The 27,837-nt window shown below is 39.9% G+C and overlaps 1 long non-coding RNA gene across 10 annotated transcripts in view; it reads right to left on the bottom strand.

The window, feature by feature from the left end:
* Positions 1-27,837, bottom strand: part of LOC116560157 — a 325,176-nt gene that overhangs the window by 36,858 nt on the left and 260,481 nt on the right. Inside the window, exon 10 of one of the 10 annotated variants that reach the window (XR_004272830.1) lies at positions 8,073-8,478. The exons of the other annotated variants lie outside the window; for them this stretch is intronic. This is a non-coding gene — a long non-coding RNA (uncharacterized LOC116560157). Of the gene's footprint in view, positions 1-8,072; positions 8,479-27,837 lie in introns of those variants that run through there. 10 annotated transcript variants of the gene reach the window in all.

Genomic DNA, 27,837 nt, shown 5'->3' with positions numbered 1-27,837 from the left:
TTAGCCAGGTCTGGGTTACATGCCCACCTCTGATCGCTGGCAGAGGAACTGGGATGGCAAGTAGGGCCAGAGAAGGAGCTAAACTTCTTCAAAAATATGAGATGTCTGCTTGCTAGCTGAATGTGTTTGGAGTTTAATTAGCAATGAAGAGGGTGAGATGGATGTTACATAAATAATGAACACTTCTCTGCTATATCATCTTATCAATTTCACAGGTAAAAAATGTCTTCCTTAATTTCCCTCAACTGAGAACAAACCTGTGTGGAATATTTTGCCTTGATGAAGCAAAGATGGGGAAGGAGACAGCATTCTATGAAAAGTTATAGTTTCTTTCAAACTTTCATATATTCTGTTAGTATTCTAATATAAATACCAGGAGAATTTGGAGCAGAAAAGTAGAGGAGAATGATTTAAAATTAAAGAACAAGACAAGATTTTTTTGAGAGGAGATATGGACAAATGTATATGTAAATAAGTAAACATGTCACTGAAGATGGATGGAGCATTATATGAGGCACAGCACGGGAGAAACAGAGTTAACTGCAGTCATGACAAATGGGTGATACGGGGACTCTGGAAAGGTCTGAAAGATTCAAAGGTAGCTTTCTCAGTCTTTTTAAGAGCCCAGCACAGTGTGTCAATGGCTGTTAAGAGTAATCTAATGTTCCAGATGGCTGATGACGATGATGTTAATATATGGTATTGGTGTTTACTACATGTCAGCCACTGTTCTTAGGTCTTTCTCCATGGTCACTTAACTGTTGTGACTGCACTATAAAGTAGTGTAATATTGGGGTTCAGGGTGCCATCAGCTCCCCTGAGAGGATGTTTCTCCAGGTTCTTAGCCTCCTGCCCTCTCAAGAATGAGAGAGGGGACCACAACACAGTACGCAGTAAATGCCGGACTTAAAAGTGTTTGTAGAAAGGATTTAGAGAGAGAGAGAGAGAGAAATAAACAGCTATCTCTCACAGTGAGTGAGAAAATCCAGAAAGATGGAATCCAGGAGAGGAAAGCAGCTTCCACAGTGAGTGGAAGGGAACGAGAGAGTGTTCGACGGGGACTCCAGAGGGAAAATCCAGGATAGAGAAAAACAGCTTCCACAAGCACAAGAATGTTCATGGAAGGGTATCCAAACATGGAGTCCGAAGGGGTGTGGAAGAAAGGAACTTTTAACCTGGGAGGACCCCCGCTTTCTCTAAGACCCCAGGCCAATGAAAGGAGTTCCTTGGAACTCTGGCTGGAGTGATTAACTCTTAGTTTCTTCCCATGCCCGCAAAATTTAAATATAAACCATTAAATTTCCCAGATGGAGAGAGATGGGAGGGGCATGGTGCTAGAAGTTCTTGCCCTTAAAACTATGCCCCTTTGTGGACCTGGAAAGAGAACACCTTCCCTCATTCCTCCCCTGAACAGAAAAGCCCAACTTCTGTTGGAATTACTGACGTTGATTCTCTTTAACTACTTCCTGCTGAAATGAGGCGTAGAAGGCCTAAAAGCCGGGCGGGGCTGACAGCCAGCAGCTGCTTCCTTTCCCTCACCTGCACCAGCAGAGGAAAAATGCCGCTTGCTGTGTCAGTTTAAAACTCAACTTCGCAGCTGCTGCTGGGCCAGCAATGAGTTCCCCTGTCTCCGCCCCCACCCCCACAACCCCTTGCCATGTTGCTCCTGCCAGAAACACGTGCGTGCCTGGGCCCCTCCTCACACATGCAGCCAGCAGGAAAATGCCCTGGGGAAGCCTTTTTCACACGGCTGTGTGGGACTGGGAAACGCCAGAGAGGCCTGCCAGAACCATGCGCCAGGGCACCAGGCTCCCCTGTCCCCTGCAGGCTTGGGCAGTACTTGGTCCCTCCCCACTGTTTTCTTCAGCCTGGTTGCTGCTGTGGGAGGTCCCAGTTCCCGGGGCTGGGCTGCTCCCAGCCAGCAAGGAGAGAAAGGCCCTGAGGGCAGTGCTTATCTTCTCTGCCCCACAGGCTCCCACAGGTTTTGGTCCTGAAGGATAGAGGCGAGAGAAGGAGAGGGAAAGCAGAGAGAGTGCTCGAAGGGAAAAAAAAAAAAAAAAAAAGACGCTTTTAATTCTAGCTTGCCCACACTGCTTAAGATGGGCTGGGTCGTGCCTCAAAGGCTCGGGGCTGCTGCTCCAATTCCCACAGCCCTGCGCTGCTTCAGGTGTTCTTAAAGAGACAGGACTGAATGGGGCCGGTTTTACTCACGATTTTGAAGTCTTCTTCTCTGGCTGTACCCCTCTTCTGGTGGTACCCCTTTTTCTGGTGTACGCCTCTCCTGGCTGGCTCGCCAAAATGTAATATTGGGCTCAAGATACCCTCAGCTCTCCTGAGAGGATGTTTCTCCAGGTTCTTGGCTTCCTGCCCTCTCGAGAATGAGAGAGGGGACCATGGCACAGTGTGCAGTAAATGCTGGACTTAAAAGTGTTCGTAGAAAGTGATTTATTGAGAGAGAGAGAGAGAAACAGGAGAAGGAGAGAGAAATAAACAGCTAACTCTCACACTGAGTGAGAGAATGCAGAAAGATGGAATCCAGGAGAGGAAAGCAGCTTCCACACTGAGTGGAAGGGAATAGAGAGAGATGGAGTTTAGGAGGGGAAGACAGGCTTCCACGAGAGAGTGTTGAAGGGGACTCCAGAGGGGAAATCCAGGATAGAGAAAAACAGCTTGCACGAGAGTGTTTGTGGAAGGGGATCCAAACATGGAGTCTGAAGGGGTGTGGAAGAAAAGGACTTTTAACCTGAGAGGAACCCCCACCTTCTCTGAGACCCTGGGCCAATGAAAGGAATTCCTTAGAACTTCTGCTGCAGTGATTGACTCTTAGTTTCTTCCCACACCTGTGAAATTTAAACATAAACAGTTTAATCGACCAGATGGAGAGAAATGGGAGGGGAGCATTGTGCTAGGAAGTTCTTGTCCTTAAAACTACGCCCCCTTGTAGACCCAGAAAGAGAACAACTTCCCTCAGTAGGATCTATTGTCATTCCATTTTTTTCCATGAGGAAACTGGCACAGACAGGTGAAGAACTTTCCCAAGCTTTACACAGCTAGTAAATGGCAGACCTGTGATTTTTTTTTTTTCTTTTATTGGTTTCTTACATTCTTCCAATAATGTTTGTGCACAATGATTGGCCCTTTCAAATAATCATATTGAGAATTTTAATAACATCTCTTTCATTACAAATTGATTCAGAAAAATTTGAATATTTGTATACTTCACTCTTAGTAAGCATCTTTGGAAATCATTGCCAATTCATCAAGATGCTGTCCTAGCCACAGTTACATAATTCATAATAATTATCAATTAGGTTAAGGCTGTATAAAGAAGCTGAAAAAACCAAAAGAATTCTGAACAAGTAATGTATGTATTTCAGTTGTATTAGAGCAACAATTTAAACAGCAAAATATTGTGCATATCCCTAGCTCTTTAATTATAGCATAAGGGACTTTTTAACATCTAAGGTGATTACACTGAGAGTAGGTAAACACATGACTTGATACAATGGAGGTTTCTCTGTTGGCTCACTTCTTCTCTGCCTCTTCTTTCTTAGAATTCCTTTTCAGTTTGTAGTCTACTAGGGCCACTGTGATTGCATCTTCATTTAGCATGGAGCAGTGCAGCTTCATGGGAGAAAGGCATAGTTCCTTGTCAATATCTCTGCTTTTGATTCTCATGGTTTCTTCAACCACTTTTCCTTAACCTATTCAATGGCTAATAAACTTGAATCAATTTCAGAACTGCAGCCAAATATTTAAAACCTGGCAGCCATAAGTTTTTCCTTTTCATCCACTTGAAACCTAATTTCATTAAATTACTACAGCTAGAGCCTTCATCAGTCTAGCTCATTTTAGGATATTTTATCAAGGAGCCTTTCATGGTTAGCATTCTCTAAATGATCAACAACCTTCTTGTGTTAGAGCGTGGACTGGTACAACAATTCCTGGGTGGGGATATACAGGCTCATGGGCAGCAGGTTCAAAGCTAATGGCCACCAATGATCTACTCTAGCTGCCATCTTATCAAGGCCAGAGCTGGCATTCAGCCCAGATATTCTAGCTCCGCAGTTCATGTTTTTAATTCGTGGACTCTAGTGTCTGTGTTTTACCTAGCGTATTAGAGTACTGAAGTTATGGTAAGGCTATACATTGTAAAAATACAGCTAATAAAGAAGACCAAGACTGTGTTACAAGGTTGAGGAGAAAAGGACACACATGACAATGACATTGCAATGTTTGGGGAAAGCAATGAGAATCAGTCATATTTTGAATGGAAACATGTTGAGGGAGAAGACATTTGCAGAGTAATAATCAGACATGTTTCAGGCTGGAAATTTGCAGAGTAATAATCAGACATGTAACCAACTGAGTTCCTAGGTCTTCGCCTCTGAGAGTAGCATGGGTTGATGGGCACTGCTGTCCTGGCAGTTCTTTTTTTCTCCATGTCACTGGCCTTTCTGGTTCACTTGGACCATAATAGCACTACTAGGCTGCTCTACCACAGTACAATGTCTCTCACTGACATAGAGGAAATACCTTCTGATATTGCAGGCACCTGAAATGAGATGGAGAATGGGAAGAGGGGTCTTCATTGTGGTGGTATTTCTTGTCTAAGCAGGGATGTGTCACTCAGTGGCAAGCTCTGCCTATCAGATAATGAATGAGGCAGTGGGCCATCCATCCAGGGTCTTGGAGCAATATCAGGATACCTCTGAGACTTAGTTTATAAGGTAGTAGTTTCCTCTGTTTGTTATAATGCAAGGAAGAATGAACTTTCAGAATCTTGTTTTTGAGGCTTATTTTATAAGGTAGTAGTTTCCTCTGTTTGTTATAATGCAAGGAAGAATGAACTTTCAGAATCTTGTTTTTGCGGTCTAGTGGTGAACTCTTATCTTTGGGACAACAGCCCAATTATTCATAATTATTGAAGAAGTAAGTCAAAAGGTCGTTTCATATATGCATCTGCCTAAAGGTCAGATGGAACTGTGGAGATCCATGACAAACTTGCAGAAAGTTTCAATCTCCATCTGCATACAGCCTGACAACTGTATTTTCATAGAATTAGAGACATTATATTTAAGGCATTTTAAGGTAGTGTATCTCATTCAAATATTTCTCTTTATAGATGAGGAAGCTGAAGGCCAGAGAGATGAAATGATTTTCCATGTTAATACAGAGATGGCTGATACTGTAGCATATGTTATTTTACCTAGGATTCAATGCCCTTTCCTACGCATCTTCCTGGCTTGGATAAAATCTGGAAATGGGAAGGATAATTATAACTGGGACAACAGTGGAGAGAAGAAACTTTAGAAACTCTGACTAGAGCAGAAAGGCAAACAAACCAGTTTGACTCAGCACTTTGTTTGAAACTGAGGCTTATTGGATGTTAAATTGCAGGAGCCTCTATCCCATTGACTGATTTTTTTTGGGGGGGGGAAGTAATCTTCTCACCCACATGAAAGTAAGGAATTCTTCCATAAGCACTTAAGTACTACTATTAAGGGAACTCAAAGAAGTCATTTACAAAATAGCTCCTTTACTCTTCCCACCAAGAATTCATTGCTTTAATTGAGGGGAGTGGTTTTTTGAGAATTGGCTGGCCCAGCATTAAGCTACATTCTAAGCTGGAATAATTTGCTTTCCATCTTACTCCTTTCCCTTTGCCATTATCAGGGATTTTACTTTATTCATTAAATTGAAAATTGTTCTCTAAAGGTAGCATGAGTTTTTGGTTTAAAAAGTTCAAAAAATACCCCCCAAAATGTAGTGAGAAGAAAATCATTTGAATTCTTGCCTCCCAGGCTTCTAGTTCTCTTTTCTAAAGACTGACTCTCAAACACGCTTCTTCTGTTTTCCTATGCTACGTCTAATTAAGTATATGTTACTATTTAGCTGCCTCTTTTTATACACAACACCATATTATTCTCACTGTGTTGTACCCTTTCTTTGTCACATAATATTTTTTAAAGGTGACTACCTATCTTTGTAGAGATTTACTTCATTCCATTTACATTTTAACATATTGATAAAATATATTCTGTTTTATCTGTCTTTCTAGTGCCTGACAGGTGGCCAGATCCCAGAAAACGAGTTTAGCAAAGAAGACCACGTGAACCATCCCAGAAAGGCCTGTTGCTCATAGGCTCAGGAATCAGGGAGCCCTTCCCATTATGTGATCCTCCTGGGTGAGTGTTTTATAGTGAAATCATACGTCACATTCTGATTCTCAGATGACCTTCCCAGTCTGGCTTAGAGGAGATGGTTGTAGGGGAAGGCTCTGGGAAAGCCGACTTGCCTTGTCTTTTTGGCTGCTGGGTGAAGGAGTTCTGCACTCCTACTCTGAGATTTCTCCAAGGACACATTGGGTTTTCCTGGCAGGCAGAGCTTCAGGCTACTCAGCAGAATGTCTATGGCTCTGTAGCTTCAAGAGGAGCCAGGAGGCTGAGCTTCTAAGCCAAAGGAAACACTGCTTCAGACTGAAGACCATGATTTGGCAGAGACCACGAGGCTTGCTGAATTTAGGAGAGGACTCTCTCATACCCCTTACTTACTCAAATCACTCTTTCCTACTAAAAGAAGAGAATGGAGGTAACATAAGAAATCTGCTTTATTCACCAGCACATAGCAGTTGCTTGGGTGAAATGGATTCCAGTCCCATTTTGGTACAATAGGAAAGGCAAGTGCCTCCCTCACTATCTGGGAAGACAGGAAAAGGAAGCCAGAGTCAAAATCAGACATCTCAAGTCTCAGCAGCAGTCTTGGTCTGTGCTTAGACAAATAATCTCAAGGCGACCCAAATCCCCTGTTCATTGTGAAAACAGACAGTGCCAGAGTAAAACAGAATTAAATTGTTTCTCTTTCATGGCAGTTGACATGTAAAAACCATTCTACTCCGACCTTGTGGTCAGAATATCCTGACACCTCATAAATTATCTTAAGGGGTCAGGGCTCAGGGAGGTTTGGGAAGGCTGCGAGTCCACACTACAGTCAGCGTTCTGTGCTGCAGGGCAGCAGTGGCCACGCCTCCCTCCTGGTCTTTCCGATAGGCAGGCATTAATGTGTAGGATGTGGAGGAATGTAGTGTCCTCAGAGCAAGTTTTCATGATTTGGGAACAGCACTTTTCCCTCCTTTTATGTTTGCAGAATTTGTATGGCCACAGCGACTATCCTCATGAAGATTTTTAAGGAAGTGAGAAAAGCACAATGATAGCTTCTATGTCAGACAGAAATTCTAGGGTGGTTTTGTCTTAGTAGGAAAAAAAAGACAGGGGAGGGATGGAGATGAAAGAGACATATACATATACATACACAAGATGACGAACTAGAGAGAAAAAATGAACCAAGGAGAAGAGAATGCAAGGTGGGAAGGGGAATCATGGGTGACAGGAAGAAAATTTTTCTTGATTCAGATATACCCCCCCCCATACTATCTGTCTCTCTCTCTCTCTCTCTCTCTCACACATACACGCACACACACACAGAGTCTCTCTCTCTCTCTCTCACACACACACACACACACGTACACACTGTCTCTCTCTCTCCCTCTCTTACACACAATCACACACACACACACATTCCTTCTCCTCACTAAAGCGGAACTCTTAGACTTCTCTGCCTCCTGATGAGTTTCTTTTAGTCTCCACATTCATCTGTGCCTTACACACAGTAGGTGCTCCATAAATGTTTGCCTAGTGGTAAGATCCACAGACTTGTCCCCAGAGAGGGAAACAGATTTATTTTGGAAAATTCCAAGTATGTAAAGCAAAGTCATTTGGAGCAAACGGTATTCCTGTAGCCTGAACGACCATAAGGTTGAAAGAATCTGGGTATTTGTGGGTGTGTCTGGACATATTGTGTGTGGCAGTGTGAGTGGGTGGTCTGGATGGGTGGGTAATAAGTGACAGGAGGGCCCTTGAACATGTAAAGGGCTGCATAACTACTGTAAAAATAAAACTGGGAATAGCATGCCCAGACCTCCAGTCATGCAGTGACCAAACCTGACCTTGGCAGAGATGAAGAAACTGTGGAGATGGATTCAAAAATTATTAATGTTTTTGGTCCCTATGGGCTTTTTTTTTTTTTTTTTTAGAACAGCTGGGTGGGTTTCTGGCAAGGCAAATGACTGCCACAGCCTGTAGAATTCCACAGCCCTTCCAAGCTTTTTCTAGGCTCTTTTGTTTCAATGTTTTTAAATTTCTGATTCATTTTTTTCCTAATGGGATATGTCTTCTGCACCCCCACCTTGGACAAAGGATATGATTTCTTGCTGTCTCTGCTCTCAATTTCTTCTTTATGGAAATTGTGTCTTGAGAACATAACTATGGTCAGAAATATTAGAAGTGTATTTTTTTTCCTAATTGTGTCATCCCATTACTGTTATCAGCATCTCTTCAGCATCACTGACTACTAAAGATATGGAAGTTGGTAAAACAAGCCACGTCACAGATGGACGATCCTCCTCCCAATTCCTCTGGCCTGGAGAAACAGAAAAGAAAATCCAAGGCTGAAGACAGTTAAAAACCTGTTCACATCTGGCTTCTAAATAGGTTGCAGTATATGCTTTTCTGCAGCTGCTCCAGTGCACAAACACACACTCATTGGAATGTTCACTGCAATGGTGAAGGGAGGCAGGGCACAAGACAGTATTGATGGGATGCAGAGGGAAAGCCTAAACTAAACATACCACAACTGCGGATACCCAACAAGTCTGAGTTGGTTCATATATGTCTTCATACATATATCAACTAATATACCATAGCAAGCTCTATGATGTGTAATTTAGGTTATTTTTATTAGAGAAATATCAGTTCACAAGCGTTGGTAACACATCTTTAAACTTTGTGGTTATTTTGGGTATTAGGTGGTAAGTCTTAGAAATAAAGTTTCTAAGATGCTGGACATTACATGCTACAGGTTTAGACATTAAGGAGCGTCATAAAACTAAAATTATCTCTAAAAGTACACTGATAACAACCTTCATACTATCTCCCTATTTCCTTTACACGTCTTTTGAGGTTTACCTAACCATTCCCCAACTAATCAGCCTAATTCTTGATTCCATACAACCACCTCCTTCTTGTAATTGCAGTGTACATCTGTATGTATTTATGTTGATTTTGTATATTTTATTTCTCTCCCATTAGACAATAATCTCTTCGAGGATAGGAATCAGTAATTTTTTTTTGAGCCAGGGTCTCACTCTGTTACTCTGGGCTGGAGTGCAGCATCTCCTTGCCTTCAGGGGCTCAAGTGGGAGCCCCTGTATTCTGTATCCCCAAGTGCCCAGGGTTATTTTGTAAATCCTATGCATAGTCAATAAATGAAGAACATATTCTACTCTCGGAGGAGCAATTTAATGCAACAAGGTTGCCTTGTTTTATTAACTTCCATCTCTTTTCTAGTCAGTGATGCTCAAGAAATGCTGATATCAGCGATGGGATTACACAATTAAGAAGAAAATACACTTTAAAAATTATATAATACTTTTCCAAGTCAAAAGTAAATTACCTATGAATTTTCCATGGCTTTGTAGGTAGCAAAACGGCCTTTAAATTGTAGGTGTACATTTCTGATCATAAGCAATTATCCATCTTTTAATGAAATACAAAAAATCTAGTTACTAAATATTTTAAAGTCAGTTTCTCTTGAGGTGTTCTCTTTAATTCTCCTTGGAGCATTCCATTGGACTCCTCACTATCATCATCCCATGGATTTTAAACCTGGTTCCATAGTCCAAAGAATCACACATGGACAATCAACTGAATACATCTGACCTATTTCTGAACAAGGTTCTATGTCCTCCAACACCATTAACCAAAACAACTGACTCTAAGTTCCAGTCCTTAGAAAATGCAAAATTGCTGCTCCAGCTCATTACTTCAATCCTCTCAGAATCTGTGGGTCCTAGACACATTGCAAAATGCATTCTACAGCTTTCCTCCTCTTCTCTCTGGAGATCCAGCAGTCTCCCTTGGAACATCACCAAACTGCTTCTGTGTGCTATTCTACCTTTCTGCATTAGTACCACCCATGCTGAGCTTAGTTCTCTTAAGAGACTCCCTGTATTCAGCTGTTTTTATGGGAAGAACTACTGAATGAATTTAGAATGAGTTGCCAATTAATTGATAATAATATATTTCAGAAATATGTGCTCCATCTTTTATCTCTTGCAATATAAGATCTTCATCCCAGTGTTTCAGATTCATTCATCTATCCATTTTCCTGGGAGAAAAGTATGATTTGTTTTATAAGGAATTAAACCAGAAACATAGGAATTAGATTCTGACATACAAGATAGATTTTGAACAAAACAATAGGCTTGAGAGGCAGCCAGACATTGTTGAGAAAGCTTGTTCTAAATAACTTTTTTGCTCCTTTAGCATATGAACAACCTAGCTTGAAGTGCTAGTTCTCTGAGAACACCTCTCCAGCATAGAGAAGATGGCTCTTCTGCTACGATCCCTAGGCTAGCACCATGGCAGCAGAGGGGTAGTAAAAGAAAAGTCTACTCTTCTTTTGGCTCTAGGGACTGTGAAATAAAGGGGGTGGGAGAGTAAAGCAGTGAAGCAATTGAACATCTCTCCCCATTTAGTATTAGGTAAATAGTAAGCTCCAAGAAGCAGTTAGGACTTGGGAGGTGGCCACCTTACAGGCTGCCTTAAATGAACCTGGGTCAGAGTCAAACCAACCAGAGAATGCAATGAGCTCAGGCAGAAGAAACTCTGAGGTCATCCTTTCCTGAGGCATGCCTGGTTCCCTTGTGCACAGACAGATTTTAGAAGAGTTAGGAAAATTGGCAAAGTGGGTGTCACTGTATTAGGGAGGGTGAAACAGTTCTGTGGCAGGAGTTGCAAGGGAGACACCCCCCCAAACTAGGGCCTAATGATAGTCACAGCCAGACCTCATAAGGGTCTCTAACACCAATAGGAGCTGAGGTGAGGCAGAGTCTGCCAAAGGTCACTACTGAGCCCTGCCAAGCCCAAGCTAAGACCTACTAGATGGAAAGTTACACTGACCACAGACCTCAGCTGTTGGATGTCAGTGAGGCAAGCAGCACCTGTGTTGACAAGGAGATACCCCAGAGACAGAAGGAGGGGACACTGCTCCTGAGAGCCCTGATTCTACTTTTATGGACTTTGAGGTCCCACCAGTCATACTCCTCCTCCTCATTCATTCATACAGCCCTGTCTTTAAGCCACAGCTGGAAGGCTTTCAAAGAGATTTGTTTTTTTTTTTTTTTTTTTTTTTTTTTTACAAAAAAGACATTAAATACTTCTTAAAATAGACTGTTTACATTATGGATCAAACTGAATTCCTAAGTTTAACTACATTTTTGGTAAATTTTTCTGACCTACCTTTTGAGAAACCAGATTGTTGACTGATAAAATACTAAACCTTACATTTTTTGCTCTTGTCATTTGCTCCTCTCATTTCGTGACTCACACACATAATGGCTAGCAGTAGCTGAATAGTTGGCCTTTCCTAGGATATGGGTATTTTAATAGGTTATTCTTATTGGTCCAATTTTGTATATTGGAGGACTTAATTTTAAGGTTTAGAAAAGTTGTTGGCAAACTATAGCCCACAGGCCAAATACAGCCTACTGTCTGTTTTTCTAAATAGAGTTTTATTGGAACAGTCATGGTCATTTGTTTATGTATTGTCTGTGGCTGCTTCAGGGTTATCGTGACAGAGTTGAGTAGTTGCAATAGAGACCATTTGGCTTGCAAAGCTGAAAGTGCTTATTATCTGGCTTTTTATAGGATGTGTGTCAGCCCCTGATGTAGAATAATATATGGTTTTATTAAGTTCCTTGTCCAGTGCCCTTTCTGGACAGATGAGGGCACAGGCCTGAGAAGTTAAGGTACACATCCAAGATCACATGGAATGTAAGAGGAGAGATCAGGATGACAAACTGGAATTTTAAACATGGTGAAAGGCAAGTGGGGAAATCTACAGAGTTGAGGTTGTTTGAACAGTCTCATCTTAAATAATGCCCCTGAGGCTGCATGATTATTGTGAAAAAGCTTACTAACAAACCCAAGAGGAAAATAAAAACAATAAATGAAAATCCCCTTCAACCTGTATAATCACCTGGATTTTATGACAGTGAAAAAGACTCAGTTCAATTAGTGGCTCTGTGCCCCCAGTACTCATAAAACCTGCATTTTGGGACATTCATATATTCTTGTTATATATTAGATAAATGAGTCCCCAAAGAGAGTCTAATGTGTCAAGTTACGTAGTTTAGAGATTTGGAAAAGAACCTAAAAAACTGATTGCTGGACTCCAAAATGAGACTCCAACAACTAGGGACGGGGGTTGTCTGTAACCCTGATCTGTTCTCAAAGGCTGTCAGAGAAACAAGGGCTACATGATTTAGTGCCACCTCCCAGGCTCTTGGAGAAACAGAGGAACAGAACATAGACCAGTTGGCACGTTGCTCCCTCTCTCTGTCATTCCATTGAGTCTTCTCTACCTGCTTTCATTTTACTTCCTAACCTCATGTTCACTTTTTACCTCCTATAGTTACTGGCCCTGCCACTGTTGAAACAGGGAGAAGGGTTTTTCAGCCCTCACCTCATTTGACCCTTCTGAGATATATGACATTTTTGCCCACGCCCTTTTGAATAATGTCTTTCCTGCCTTGGCATCTCTAATGCCCTGTTCATGTGATTCTCCTGACTTGTTGCCTCTCTCCAGGCTCATCTTTCATCTGTCCTCTATTCTCAGAGGTGGGCTATTCCTCAGGGTTACGATATCTATCTTCTTTCCATCTCCTATATATTCACCTAGGAAATTTACTTACGCTCAGAGCTTTAACTACTAGCTAACTGGGGTTGTCTCCCAAGTCTGCGTCCAGTCTATATGTCTTTTCTGAACGATAACATTTATTTCCATTTGTCCACAGAACACCTGGAGTCAATGTGTCCCAAGTATCTCAAACTCGGAAAGTCCAAAGCTGAAACTATCATCTTTTTCCTACACCTGATACCTTCTCTGGTATTCTAAACTTATTACCCATCTACCCAGCTCTCTCCAGTGGTTCCCTGGCTCTGTAAAGAATGAAGTTTCTAAATTCCACAAAGCCTTCCTTGACCTGGCTCACGCTAGCTGCCTTGTATACATGGCCTCCATTCTGCAGACGCTTGCAGTTCCTTGCTTTTCTCCTTACCATATTTCTGTTCCTTTGTTCTCCTTGGAATCACTTCCCTGTTGTTAGTTCAATAAGCATCTATTCAGCTTCCAAGATTCAGTTCCAGCCCTGCTTTCTCTGTAGTCACCCAACAAGACACCGAGCACTAGAAAAGGAAGACCAGAATCTGTACTTCCTCACCTTTGCACTTTGAAGAGCTCTGGAATTCATCATCCTGACAGAGCAACTATGTGGCAGCAACCTGCTCCTTTTGGGCAAGGCTCTAGCTGACTGCACAGTTTGTTGTGGAATTTTCCAGTTCTCCCACCCATCTGGGATTATCTTACTAGCCTGGCTTTAATAACTGTGGGCCAAGTGAGTGGTAATTCTTGGAGTAATTTAGTCAGAGTGTTGTCAGTGAACATTCTTCTAGAGAAAACAAGGCAATAACTAGAATGGGGACAGTCTGGTTAGGAGCAGAGTATAGCACGTTATTCAGTACGTTACAAAGAGGTATCGTCGCGGGGTTAAAGAGCATAAAGTCTAGAGTCAGGAGGATTGAGTTTGAATTCTGGCTCAGCTACTTACTAGCTTTGTGACTCTGGACAAGTTTCTCTGCCTCTCAGTGCCTCAGTTTCTTCATCTGTAAAATAGAGATGGTGATAATAGTACCCCCGAGATAGAATTGTGGTGAAGGATATATGTGTGTATGTGAATATGTACATGTATATATGCACACACATATGTTACTTGGAATAGTGCCTACTGTTTAATGTGTTGCCTCTTACTATTTTTAACTAGTTAGATGACGAAGGGGCAAACCAAATTCAGTAGCCTTGAGAAAGATCATTTTCAACCAGAAGGTTGGGTAGTTTCCCTCTTTTACACCAGTAAAAACAACCAAACTCTCAACTCTCCAATTAAATTGCACACTGAATAATAAGCTTATATACCTTGTGTTTGTTTAGTCCTTTATACTAGGCAAATAACTTTCACTTACTGTTATATGAGGTTGCAATAAAAGCAAGAAAAGAATAAACAGACTTTGCACATACAATTCTTTATGTTTAAATACTTTGATGAATGTCTCCTTAAATAGTTTGAGAAGCAATTATAGAAACTTCAAACACTAGGAGCACTGTTAACATGAACCACTGTGCTCCTCAGTATACATGATCTCTACGGCATTTGCTGCTCACAGCCACCAAATCCCAGGAGGTAGCATATATAGGTACACTGCCCTCATTTTCAGTATAAGAAAACAATAAAAAATTAACATACAAGTTCTATTTTCTGACTGTCTGTCTGATGTACATTCCATTGTTCTTTTAAAACAATTTGTTTGGCATGTATGATATTTTTTTCAAAAATCAGGCTGTGCTGAATCAATTGACACCCTAGAGATTCTGTCTAGAGGCCCTCAATGCCCTTTTGATAACTTTTTCCAAATTTGAGAAATTTTTATGATAAGTTTTATATCTTCATTGTTATTGATGTTGACCAAGAACCCTAGCAGTACAAAGAAACTAGGGAGAGCTAAGGGATACCAAGAAGTAGAAAATAGTGCAGCAACAACAGCAACAACAAAAACAGACTTACTATCTATTTGCCTGTTGCTGCTTCGCCAATGCTTTGTTGCATGGTGTTACCATGTCTACCTATGTATCTACTTCTCTCTATTGCTAGCACCACCACCTACTCTGTTCTATGCCACCATGATGTCTTGCCTGAATTGCTATGGTATCTTCTCAACTGATCTCCCTAAAACCACTCTGACACACTTCTAATATATTCTCCAATTTGTTGCCAGAGTTACCTTTTCAAAATGCAACTCTGATCATGCCACTCTTCTTTATTTAAATCTGTTCAGTGGATTTCTTTCGGTCTTGAATAAAGCAAAATCCTCCATCTGGGGCTGTAAGATGCTGCATCATCTGGCTCCACCTGCTTATGGTAGAGATCGCAAGACGGTCAGTAATTCCTGTTCCTCTTGTTCCTGTGACAGATGGTTTACAGTTTTCAGATTCCCTTACTGTTAGGACCTAGCCCATAAATGCCTTCAGTGTGCATTGCTCATGATCCTGCCAGGTGACTTGGGTGGTGATACTCATGATGACTTTGGAAGCCACATCTTGAAGATGAAGAGCAGTATCAGCATGAATCTTTGAAGTGGATCCCCCAGGATCTTTCATTACTGCCCTTGACCTGTGTTTTCTTGGAAAGTTATATGAGAAAGAAATACATACTTATAAGCTATTATGGGGTCTACTTGTTGCTGCAGGCAAGTCTACCATAATTAATATGTCACATCTTCTGTCTCATCTATCCACAATACTGCCCATACCTCATTTCTCCACATCAGCTGAATAAATCTTTCAGTTCCTCATCCTTGCCATGTTCCTTTATCCCAGGGGATCTTTGCATATGATATTAACCTTTCCATTAACACTTTCTGGTTAAATCCTGCTCATCCTTCAGGTCTTAGCTCAGGTATAACCACTTCCTGGAACCCCTCTCTGAACTCAAGTCCCACTATTAGGCTCATCTCTCCATGTACTTCTCCACAGATCTTGTGATGGTTGTGACTATGCATTTGTGGTTGTGCTTACTTAATTATCTTATGCTCCTTCAGTAGAGTGTAAATCCATGAGGGCAAGGACAGTGTTTGTTTGGGTTATTTAGCATCTACGTAGTACCTTGACATAGGAGACAATCAGTAATAGTTGTTGAATGCATGAGTCAGATTGTTGATTTTTATCATTAAGAAAAACATTTTAAAATATTTTAAAGTAAAATTTATAGCTGTAAGTTATGATGCAAAAATATTTTTTCTCGACATATAATATTACTTGGATACTTCGTGTTTAAGGGCTTTTAATAATTGCTGGCATGTCCTAAGATCATAATTTCAGGAAAATGAAGAGATTTGATGTGACAACTCTTGATGTGGCAGCCCTTTATCCAGCTGCAATGGTTTAGCTTACTTGTCCTTAGCATTTTACTTTCCCTCATAGTTGATAACCAAATGCAATTTATGGACAGTATATTTCTTCCTGAAGTATCTTCTGGTTTGGGAAAAAATAGTAGGTGTATTAGTCCATTTTCATGCTGCTGATAAAGACATACCCAAAACTGGGTAAATAAAGAAAAAGAGGTTTAATGGACTTACAGTTCCACATGGCTGGGGAGGCCTCACAATCACAGTGGATGGCAAAAGGCACGTCTTACATGGCAGCAGGCAAGAGAGAATAAGAGCCGAGAGAGTGGGGAAACCCCTTATAAAAACATCAGATCTCCTGAGACTTATTCACTACCATGAGAACAGTCTGGGGGAAGCTGTCTCCATGATTCAAGGATCTCCCATCAGGTTCCTCTCACAACACATGGGAATTATGAGAGCTACTATTCAAAATGAGACTTGGATGGGGACACAGCCAAACTGTATCACTACTGAATGAAATATACAAAGAATATGTCATATTCTGGCTATAGTTTAGTGTAATGAGGATAGAAAGAACATGGGCTTTGGATGATATAGAGCTGGACGCTTGGTCTCTAGTTAGGGTTGTAAGATATGTAACTATATCACTTGGAACATTTCAGACATGCTTATTCTAAAGAAATATTTATTGTTTGAAATACATATTTAAGTAGCTATCCTGTATTTTTATTTGCTAAACCTGGCAACCCTATTTCTAGTTCTGCCACTTACCAGAACTTGGATAGGAATTTTACATTGAGAGGATTAAGGAAGAGACACTATTTGAAATGCTTAGCATAATGTCAGATACTATGTGCTGGCACTTAGTGTTTCAAAAATATTTATTCTTTTTCAGATTCCACATGTAAGTGAGCTCATGTAGTATTTGTTTTTCTGTGTCTGGCTTATTTCACTTAGCATTATGTCCTTCAGATTTAGCCATGTTGTCACAAAAAAGTCAAACTCAAAGAAATAGAGAGTAGAATGGTGGTTACCAGAGGCCGGTGGGGATGGGAGGGGATAGAGAAAGGGGAGATGTTGGTCAAAGGGTATAAAGTTTGAGTTAGACAGAAGGAATAAGTTTTAGTAACCTATTGTACGCATGGTGACTATAGGTTACTTATTTCAAAACTGCAAAAAGAGTAGATTTTAAATGTTCTTACCACACAAACATAAGTACATGAGGAAATGGATATGCTAAATAGCTAGATTTAGTCATTCTACAATGCATGTATATATAAAAAACATTACATTGCACCTCATATTTATATACAGTTGTCAATTAAAAATGAAATAAAAACATTCCAAATGAAAAAATAAAAAATAAAATTAGCAATATTTAAAAAAATTATACTTATTAATATTTGTAAAAATGAAAGTTACTTTTGTTACAATAATAGATTCCATTATTTGTAAACATAGGAGCTACCATTGTGTGCCATATTATATACCACGTATTGTTCTAAGAAGCCCTTTGCATGTATTATTCAGTTTTTTTCAATGATCCCATAAAACAAATATGACATTATGTCCACTGTGCAGATGAGACACAGAGAATTTCGGTTATGGCCGATGTCATAGTGCTCACAGTGGTGCAGCCTCAGATCCCACTGTCAGACTCCTGAGTCTGCTTCTTCACCACCAAGCCACAATTTCTGCCTGTGACAAGCAAGGCTGGGTCCATTATGGATGAGCATCCTTTCATGTTTGACAGGACCACTTCCCCTTAGCCCCTTTGTACCCTGGGGTATTGGCGATGCTGCCCACCTGGTAAATCAACCATCCCTTTTGCACCCAGACCTGATTTTATAGAAATCTAAATACACTTTACTAGATTTACATGTTAACACTAAAAGAAAAAGAATGTTCTCTGTTTGCCTTTTAGTTGAGGCAACCCTTTGGTTTTATAGGCTTGTTTTAGTAAGTAATTATTCTGGTAATGCCAAGGCCTCCTTTATTGAGTCATAAATGCATCCTGGACAACTCAAAATAACAAGCAGGCCTTTTCCTTTGGGCCTAGCAGGCACACACTGTTTGGCTAGATGTGAGTTGGCTTGCCTGCCTCTGCAGGTTTTTCTCTCTTTCTGGAAAGCTCCTATGAAACCACGTGAAGTGGGGAAAGAGGATCAGATAATTGGGATCTTTAAGATGGTTATTATGAAAAATGTTCTGGAACCAATTCAAATACCAATCAGAAACCACATTGTTCAACTAAATCACTTTCAGATGCCGTATAAGACACAAAATACAATTATTTCCAGTTTAAAAATATAATGTTCCTTAAAAAAAAAACCAGTATTTTATTTTATTATTTAAAAAAAAAATCTGCCTTGGCTGGATTTCAGGCCCATCACAGATGATGTACAGACAGGCTTTGTGCCTTTCCCTTTGGATTCGGGGCCTGTAGACCTCACTGTAATGTATTTAAAAGTTCCTTAAAATGGATGTGACAGCTGTTTTCTTTGTGTATTACAGAAATATACAGAGTTCAGAGGCTCCATGGCTACACTTTGGGCATGTATGTCATTACAGGAATGAAAAAAAGATGATGGCCAAATGCTGTATTAAAATCCCATTAGAAATGCCGGGAGGAATTTATGGCCCCAATTTCTTTTATCTGACAGGTATCAGTTTGGTGAAAGTTTTCTTTCTTGCCCTTTCCTCCCTCCCTCCCTCCTTTTCTCTCTCCTTCCCTCCATTCCTTCTTCCCTTCCTCTCTCTTTTACTATCTTCCAATTCTTTACTTGGCCACAGAATGTCTGAGTGTTATCTTTACTACTGAAAAGGCAATATTATCAGATTTCTGTCAATATCTGCTCCTCCTCCTTGTTTTGTACATTAGACAACTTAAGGTCCCTTTCCCGGACATTTTTTCCCACTGAGGATTCATTGAACCCATAATTGTTTGTCTCGGCCATCATTACTGTGATGAGGAGTAAGGGGTTAACACACCATGTGACCTCAGGAATGATTTCTGTTATAGCAGTTCCCATGTGATCCATCAGGCTCTGAGCATGAATTTTAATGGGCTCAGAACCGCTTCTCTACTCTGAGGTCACTGGCTTTCAGAGTGAATCTTCCACAAACTGATTGGAACCTGAAGAATTTGCTCTGTCAAGAGAGGTAGGGATTTTTTGCCTTCAGACCTCTAGGGCATGCTGTCACCCTCTGTGAAACAGGAGGGAAATACCAAACCATTACTTGGTTGAGTATAGAGTTACTTATGAATTAACATGGAAAAACTCAGCCCACAAAGCTGCTACAAGGTCTGACAACAGGATCAATAGGAGCCTGGAGGTCTCATTCTGGTCTGGCTTTGCCACTTACAAGCCATGTGGTCATGGGCAAGTTGCTTTATCTCTGTTTGTTCAGTTCATTAAATGGTAAAAAGAGGAATGGCTTTGAAAATCTCTGATTTTGTGGAACTAACCCAATGGGGCAGATGGGAAGATGAAATATTGCTGTGAGATAGTGTCACCAATGATACACAACATGTTTTTTTCCCCCAAATGTTTAGTAGGGGAAAAAGGATAAATAATTCTATACTTCAGGGAACTCAGAGTCGCTGATAACACCTCTGTTAACTATCTAATGTCTTGTTCATCTCTATTAACCAGCCCCAAAGGCATTTAAGGCCATTTAAGATGAGTGGCACCATCCACTCATCTCTGTATCCTCACCTCTGTGCCTGTCATGTGTAGGAAGAAAAGTATAAACCTTAGGTGATAAGGAGAATGAGGAAAGGGAAGGAGGAGGAGAAATCCAAAAGGTAAGTAGAAAACCACAGGAGCAAATCAAGGCAGGAAATCAGAGAAATCAAGGCCAGAGAGCATCGCAGGAAGAACAGGTGGCTACCAGTGCTGAATGCCGCAGGCAGGCAAACACGTGCTGCAGAAAGGCTGAACAAAAGGCCCTGTAGTTGGGGAATATCAGTGGTCAGGCTATGGAGATTAGAATAGTTCCTCTATTGTCACTTCACCTTGCAACTTAAAAAAATATATACAGGCTGGGGCATGATGGCTCACACCTGTAATCCCAGCATTTGGGGAGGCTGAAGCAGGAAGACTATTTGAGCCAAGACTGTTTGAGACCAGCCTAGACAACATAGTGAAACTCCAACTCTACAAGAAATACCAATAAATTAGCAGGGGGTGCTGGAGCATGTCTATAGTCCCAGCTATTAGGGGGGCTGAGGTGGGAGAATCACTTGAGTCTGGGAGGTCAAGGCTGCAGTGAGCCGTGATGACACCACTGCACCACAGCCTGGGCAACAGAGTGAGATCCTGTTTCAAAAAAAATTATTTGACATATATATATACAGAAATAGGCTTTTTTGTTTTCATTTTTATAACGGGAAATTTTATACAAATATTTCTGTATATCTTGCTTTTTAACTTTTCAAATGCTGTGAAACTCCTCCAGGTCATTTGGGAGAGATCTAAATTCTCTAACTCAATATATTTAAAAATAATATTTGACAAAATTTGTACATGTTCAAGATGTACAACATTGTAATGTGTTATACATAAACATTGTGTAACAGTTACCACAATCAAATTAAACAGCACATCCATCATCACCCACATTTACCATTTGGGTGTGTGTGTGTGGGGTACACAGGTTGTGTGCATAATGGCACTTAAAATCTAGTCTTTCATCAAATTTCAAATAAATAATCAAAAAGTAAAAGCATTATTATCTCTAGAAAACAGGAAGACGGCACTGTCACTTAAGGTTGAATAAATGAAATATTGAAGAAGTTAATTTCACCAAATATTACACAGTAATAGAAGATAAATATTGTGAACCCAAAATATCTCAGAGAAGTTAAACTTTAGAAAGAAAAAATAAACTTCAGAAAGTTTCTTTTTCCAAGGTTAAGGATGCGCCTGTGACACAATCTCAGGAGGTCCTGAGAACATGTGCCCACGATGGTTGGGGCACAGCTTGCTTTTATACATTTTAGGGAGACATGAGACATCAATCAATATGTGTAAGATGCACATTGGTTTGGCTGGGTAAGGCAGGACAACTTGAGGTGGGGCTTCCAGGTTATAAATAGACAAGAGACAAAGGTCGCATTCTTTTGAGTCCTTGATCAGCCTTCCACTGAATACACAGTTGAGTCTGGCTCTGTGAATCTCCATTTTTACATAAACAATAGGGCAGAGGAAGTAATCAGATATGCATTGGTCTCAGGTGAGCCTCAGAGGGATGACTTCGATGTCTTTCTGACCTTTGCCCACAAGGAATTTCCTTGCTGGCAAATTGTGAGGGAGATATGTAGCTTTTTATCTTTGTAGCTATCTTATTTAGAAATAAAATTGGAGGCAGGTTTGCCTGATGTATTTCCTAGCTTAACTTTTCCCTTGGCTTGGTGACTTTGGGGTCTTGAGATTTATTTTCCTTTCAGTGTCAAATCTATACTCCTGATGTGTCTTTCAGTTCCCACTCCTTTTAGACTATATTACACACTTCTTACTAACATGAAATGGGCTACTTAGTGAACAGGGGCAGAATGGTCTAGGAATTGGCTAAGAGTACGTCAAGATCCAGCAGATCGATGTACATAGCACCATAAGCTTACTTCCCATGACATCCTTGAATGAAATAAAAGGAAAAATTCAAACTGCTTGGTAGTAAAGAATTGGAAAAATAGCAGAAGATTAGAATCAGTGGTAAATGACAAATGGGGCATATACTTGATCATTATGTTCAAATGACTATCTCAGCAGAGCATGCTGTATCTACAGAAAGGATTGGCTTAATTAGTAAAGCTATTATGACGGAATTAAATATTAACTTCAAATTAGAGACCAGCTCCAAAACAGAAAAATAAAATGTTTTTAAGCATTACCCTTTATATAATCTGGGATCAGTTTTGAGGAATAACATAGTACATTCTGAGAAAAAAAAAATTGGAAACACCTAAAGGGTAAGGAAATCATGAACCAGAAGTATGGGTTTCTGCATTAAAAAACGTATCAGAAAAATCAGATTGTTTATTTTGGATAATAGTTCATAACACTAGTGAGAAAAAAATGTAGACTAAATGTTATTTATTAGAGTTTGTATAGACTATCTGGTACAGAAATTGCAAAATTATATTTTTAATTTATTTTGAAAGTTAGTTCCAATTGGCATAGAAATAAGAGCCAAGAAAGGAAGAAGTCAAGGTGTTACAGTTTAGGAAGCAATATGTTTTACATCTCTTTCTTATAAATATTTTCATTGCTTCTCTGAAAGAAAAGTTAATTGGAACATTAATGAAATTGGCAATTAAATCCTTAGTTTGAGAGTGATAGTTAACATTAAAAAATTGGCAGAATTGAGAGATGAAATTATTTCTCTTCTTTTTCTGGATTTTACAAGAGATTAGAAGAAGAAAAATTATTTATTCATTTATTCATTCAAACATTTATTTCTCCATGGTCACATTGGTACCATAAAAAGTGTAACACAAAGATCTAAAACAAAATAGCTATTCTTTATTATTTAAATTTTCTTCACCTTAATTTTCTTATCTGTATAATGGAAATTATGATCACTATTTCTGAGAGTTATCGTGAGCATTAAATGTGCTGATCTATGTAAAATAGCACAATACTTAGTAGATAGGAGTAATGTTAATAACAAACACTATTGAGCACTTACTATGTGCTAGGTTCTCTGTTAAATTTTTTTTGCATACAGTAATTCATCTGATGCTCACAACAACCTTATGGTGGATGGAGTCATCTTAATCTCACATTTTATAGTTGAAGAAACTGTTGTTTAGAGATTTTAAGTAACTTGCCCAAGTTTGTAAGTAGTTTGGCTGAGGCTCAAACCTAGAGAGTCTGTCTCCATTGCTCATACCTGGGAGCTATTATGGTTATTATTACAACTACTAGGCTGAGCTGAAATTGCAGCAATAGGAATTTAAATTCAGACATAACGCTCTTAACTATAGAGATTAGGGGAAAAATGGAATGGAAGTTTTTACAGTATGAAAATCCTTTGGGACTTTTAAGTACATCCCAGACATCAGCTGGGGTCCTACTATCCCTTGGAGACTTAGGTCAATTTGGTTTAAAATTTCAATGGTACTGATAAAAGTTTAGAGCTACTTCTACAATTTCTGTGAATTTTCAGTGACTTCCTTATTCAAGTTTTCTTTGTATTATATTCATCCTGCATCATTCAGACACAAATTCTACTTTCCCCCAAAATGTCATTAGTTTAGTGGTTTTACTGAAGATCTGAGAGGTTATGGGAGAAGTAACATCACATACAACATTATTAATTTCCTAACCTTATCTCCATTCTCCCCCATTTTACACAAGAGCAAATATACTTGACAAACATGCTGATTTCAAGCACCTAGTAACCAGCATCCCAGCCAGATTCTCCCTATTGGCAGATAGGCTGATCATGCCACTGCAGGTGGGAGGCAAACCTCTCCTTCATCTGTCTAGATATTCTTCTTAAGCCTTGAATTTTCTTTCCATTAACAAAAGAAAAATAAAACCAGACTCATCAAAACTAACGTAAGTCAATCCTCCTGTAAAGTCCTATTGAAAGGTCAAGAGGTCAAAACTAGAACAGTAAGATTACATTAAAAGTTAGAAATGTTAGCTGGGCATGGTGGTGCACCTAGAATCCCAGCTACTCAGGAGGCTGGGGCAGAGAATTGCTAGGACCCGAGAGGTAGAGGTTGCAGTGAGCCAAGATCACACCACTCTACTCCAGCCCAGGCAAACATGACTCCATTTCAAAACAAACAAACAAACCAAAAGTCAGAGATGTTTCAAAAGCATTCATTTGTATGGACCACAGGGAAGGGATTCCTTGCCATCTGATTTCCAGTTGGGTTGGGCCAAAGAGAAGCCCTGGCAGGAGATTGGAAAGAGGGAAGAGAATGAGGTCAAGTTGTTTATTACCTCAGTCTCCCTTTTGGACACTAAGTGATCATCCCTGATGCCCGAAGTCCAGTCAGTCAACTCCAGGGAGAAAATTGGCAAAAGAGAGATCTTTGCAATGCTTCATGCTCCTGTGGATATATAAGCTCATGTCAGTATAGCCAACTAAATACATAGCTTCCCTTAGCCTTGACACATGTAAAACTTCTTTTTTTCAAAATTCATGGTGAAAGGAATGTTAGAAACTAGTTTCTTCTTTTCAAGGGAATTGTCTTTATAATAGGGCCTTAAATTTTCTTTAAGGCTTTCTTGCCTGCAGGCAATCTTATAAAAGCAGATCGGTACAGAGAGATCTGGGTTCCAATTCAGACTTGGTATCTACTAATGTAATGAAATGAAGGTTTACAATCATGTATTCATCAGTGCAATTCATCATTTAACATATAGTTATTGAGTATCTAGTTGTATTAGGCCCTGTGCTAGGCACTGAGAAAACAGCAGTGAACAACACACTCCCTGCTTTCAGGGTGCTTACATTTCAGTGGGAACAAAAAAAATCGTAATAGTCTAAGAGAAAAATAAGGCAGGGCAAGAGGACAAAGAATTATAGGGGAGGGGCTCCAAGATAAGGTGACACGTAAACAGAAATCTAAATAGAATAAGGGAGGGAGCCATGTGAAAATTTAGAGGAAGAGTGTCTTAGGCAGAGGGAACCACCAGTTCAAGGGGTTTGAGATTGGAGTATGCTTGGTGTGTTTCAAGAACAGAGCAGAAACCAGAATGATGGCTGCAGCTGACTGAGGCAGAAATGGGTAAACGGTGAGATCAGAGAAGTAACCTTACTTTTCTTCTCTAGCAAATTCACCTCATTTTACTTTCGCTACTGAATTGTTGTGAGATCTTAAAGTTTGAGGGCAGTGTTTATAAAGTGACCAATAGACTATTTCTCATGTGATAAGTCCTGATGGTTCTGACATGGGGTAGGGGTCACACCTTATTTCTACATTTCTCTAGACTCCTTTCCCATCCTTGTAACAGGCCCAGAAAAAATTTGTATTGTTCAAAGAGACTAAGAAATATTTTAAGTCACAGCCTGGTTTCTAATCAAGTGAATTTTTTTTGGTATGATTAGAAGTGAATTTCTTTAGTTCCAAATTAGTTTCCAGCCTTTATTGATTCCATTATGATTTATGTGGCCATACATGCTTTCTCTAACCTTCCATTATTTTTCTGGATTTATGTTTTGGCTAGTGAATCAGTCCTACCTGCCATAATATAAAGAACTCTTACAGATTTTTAAGGAAGTTTTTCACTTATAAAAGTAATAAAAGTATTAATTTCCTTTTCAGATTATTTAAATGGATCATAAAACAGCCTCATTTACTGAGCTTACATTTCCTTGTGTCCCACATAACCAAGAGAGGGTGCATGGTCTAGGGCACTAAAGCGTTTATGCACACTGGTGGTCTGAAAGGTTTAATGTCTCTTCCTGGAGTGATTAATTTAAAGCAGGGCAATACTGGCTCAACATTATTATTTCATCTTAAGTACATCTGGAAATCCAGAGTGAGCCATTGTTTAACTCTGTTGGAGAAAAAGAAATGCATGCTCATAATTCTTACCTATAACTAAAGCAATTCTTCAATTGCTCCTCATACCTAGGAGGCAAAGCTCCTATCACCTTGAACAGGGGACAGGAAGTGGCGGAGTCATTTCTGTCTATAGATGAGACAAGGACTTAGGGAGCAGAGTAATTGGAGTTCAGTGAGGCATGAGGCTTCTATAATTTTATAAATTGAGCAAAAAACTGAGAATTTATTCATAAAGAAAAAAGAAATCCCAAGAAATAACAACTAAAAATTGTGGCTAATATTATAAACATCACAAAATCAAGAAAAGTAGCATAATATTTTAAATTAATTAACTCCCCGACTTACAACTATGCATTCTTCTTATATTTTTGACTGCATACTCTTTGATGGGACTTTATTACTAACTAATAAGATTCTGTAATATTTTATACACAGAAAATACAAAGATATCTTTTTTTTTTTTTTTTTGAGACGGAGTTTCGCTCTTGTTGCCCAGGCTGGAGTGCAATGGCGCCATCTCGGCTCACCGCAACCTCCGCCTCCTGGGTTCAGGCAATTCTCCTGCCTCAGCCTCCTGAGTAGCTGGGATTACAGGCACGCGCCACCATGCCCAGCTAATTTTTTGTAGTTTTAGTAGAGACGGGGTTTCGCCTTGTTGACCAGGATGGTCTTGATCTCTTGACCTCGTGATCCACCCGCCTCGGCCTCCCAAAGTTCTGGGATTACAGGCGTGAGCCACCGCGCCCGGCCCTCAAAGATATCTTAGTCTTTTCTTTAGCATAGTTGATTGAAATTTACTTGTTATTACTCATGGTTTGGATGACCATAACTGTGGCTTACTACAGAGATGTATTTGCTGTTTATTGTACTGCTCCCAGATTGTACTCTATCAGTATAGGAATTGTGATAATTCTAGTACTCCATTTCCCACAATTCCCGTTAACTGGGAAAATAGTTATCATGTATTTATATCTATGCATGCTACCTTTTATTTCTGTCAGGAGAGATCACCAATCTCGACTAGACATCTATAGAAAACAAATCACTGATGAGAAACTAAAAGTTTATGCAATTGATGACTGGTAAAATTGTCTTCATACTGGCCTCTGGCTTTATACATTCCATGCTTCTTTTGTCCTCCATAATCCATGTTCTCCCAGCACCAATGCCATGGACCTGTTCATATTGCAATGTAACCTCCAGCCCTGCACCTTCGTAACGAACTGGGAAGAAAGCACAAGTAGCAGTAGGAGCCACTCTGGATCCAACTTCTAATCCACCATGGCTAGCAATAACTTCAAACACACAGAATTGGCTATAGACTACAGCCAACTGTCCACCCCTCTCCCATCACAGGAGAGGAAGTATGTGGGAAAGAAAGTCAGAATGGAAAGAGACAGTGGTCTCAACTGATTGTGGTTAAAATATCCTACTTTTGCAAATTTTACAAAAACCTGTGACTGTGGCCTCCTAGGGCCTTGGATGAAGGCCAGGTAACTCAACAGCCACCTAGAAGCTTAAGCATCCATAACTTCACTGTGAATCTTCCTCCAGGGTAGAACATAAGAAAGGGTTTTACTCCCTCACTTTATCGTTATAAGAGCACTAGAGAAGAGCTCCTGCTCAAAACTAGTTCTTCACTGTGATCTAGTTGCTAATACCCCCAATTAGCTAATGAAATTAGATGTTGCCTGTAACTTTGTTCCAGTGTTTATTCAGAAAATTCAATAGGTGACACTTCCCATGTGATTTTTAGAAAGTGTTGAATGTCTGAGTGAAAATGATAGGAAAGGGTAAAATCAATTTATTTTCTGTCTATCCAATGATAGGATTCCTTTCCACAGAGATTATAAAATATGTTCTCACAGTTTTGATTTTTTAACTTTTCTATAGATTTTATATTTTTTCTTTTCACTCTTCTGTATTTTCATCTCAAGTGATAGGCTTTCTTAGCAATGGTTTAGGTTCAGAAACACATGCTGAGAAAATGAGTTCTTCATTGTACGTATTGATAGAGCAGAGCCGGGGATAGAAAACCTGGAGTTCTTGATTATATGTATTGCTACAGTAAAACCTGGGTAGGTTATGGTACTGTGTTTTGGGGCAGCTGTACTTTGAGGGGCCTTTCACTGTAGAGATTACGGTAGGTAAGCAATAGAGGGGAAAAAGTGCCCCTGATACACACACACACACACACACACACACACACACACACACACACACACA

This window comes from Sapajus apella, unplaced genomic scaffold (genome assembly GCF_009761245.1).
Source record: "Sapajus apella isolate SASKATOON/1434 unplaced genomic scaffold, GSC_monkey_1.0 scaffold25, whole genome shotgun sequence".
NCBI classification, from domain to species: Eukaryota; Metazoa; Chordata; class Mammalia; order Primates; family Cebidae; genus Sapajus; species Sapajus apella.
Note: the sequence above shows the minus strand (reverse complement) of the source record. Positions and strands in the feature narration are given on the sequence as shown.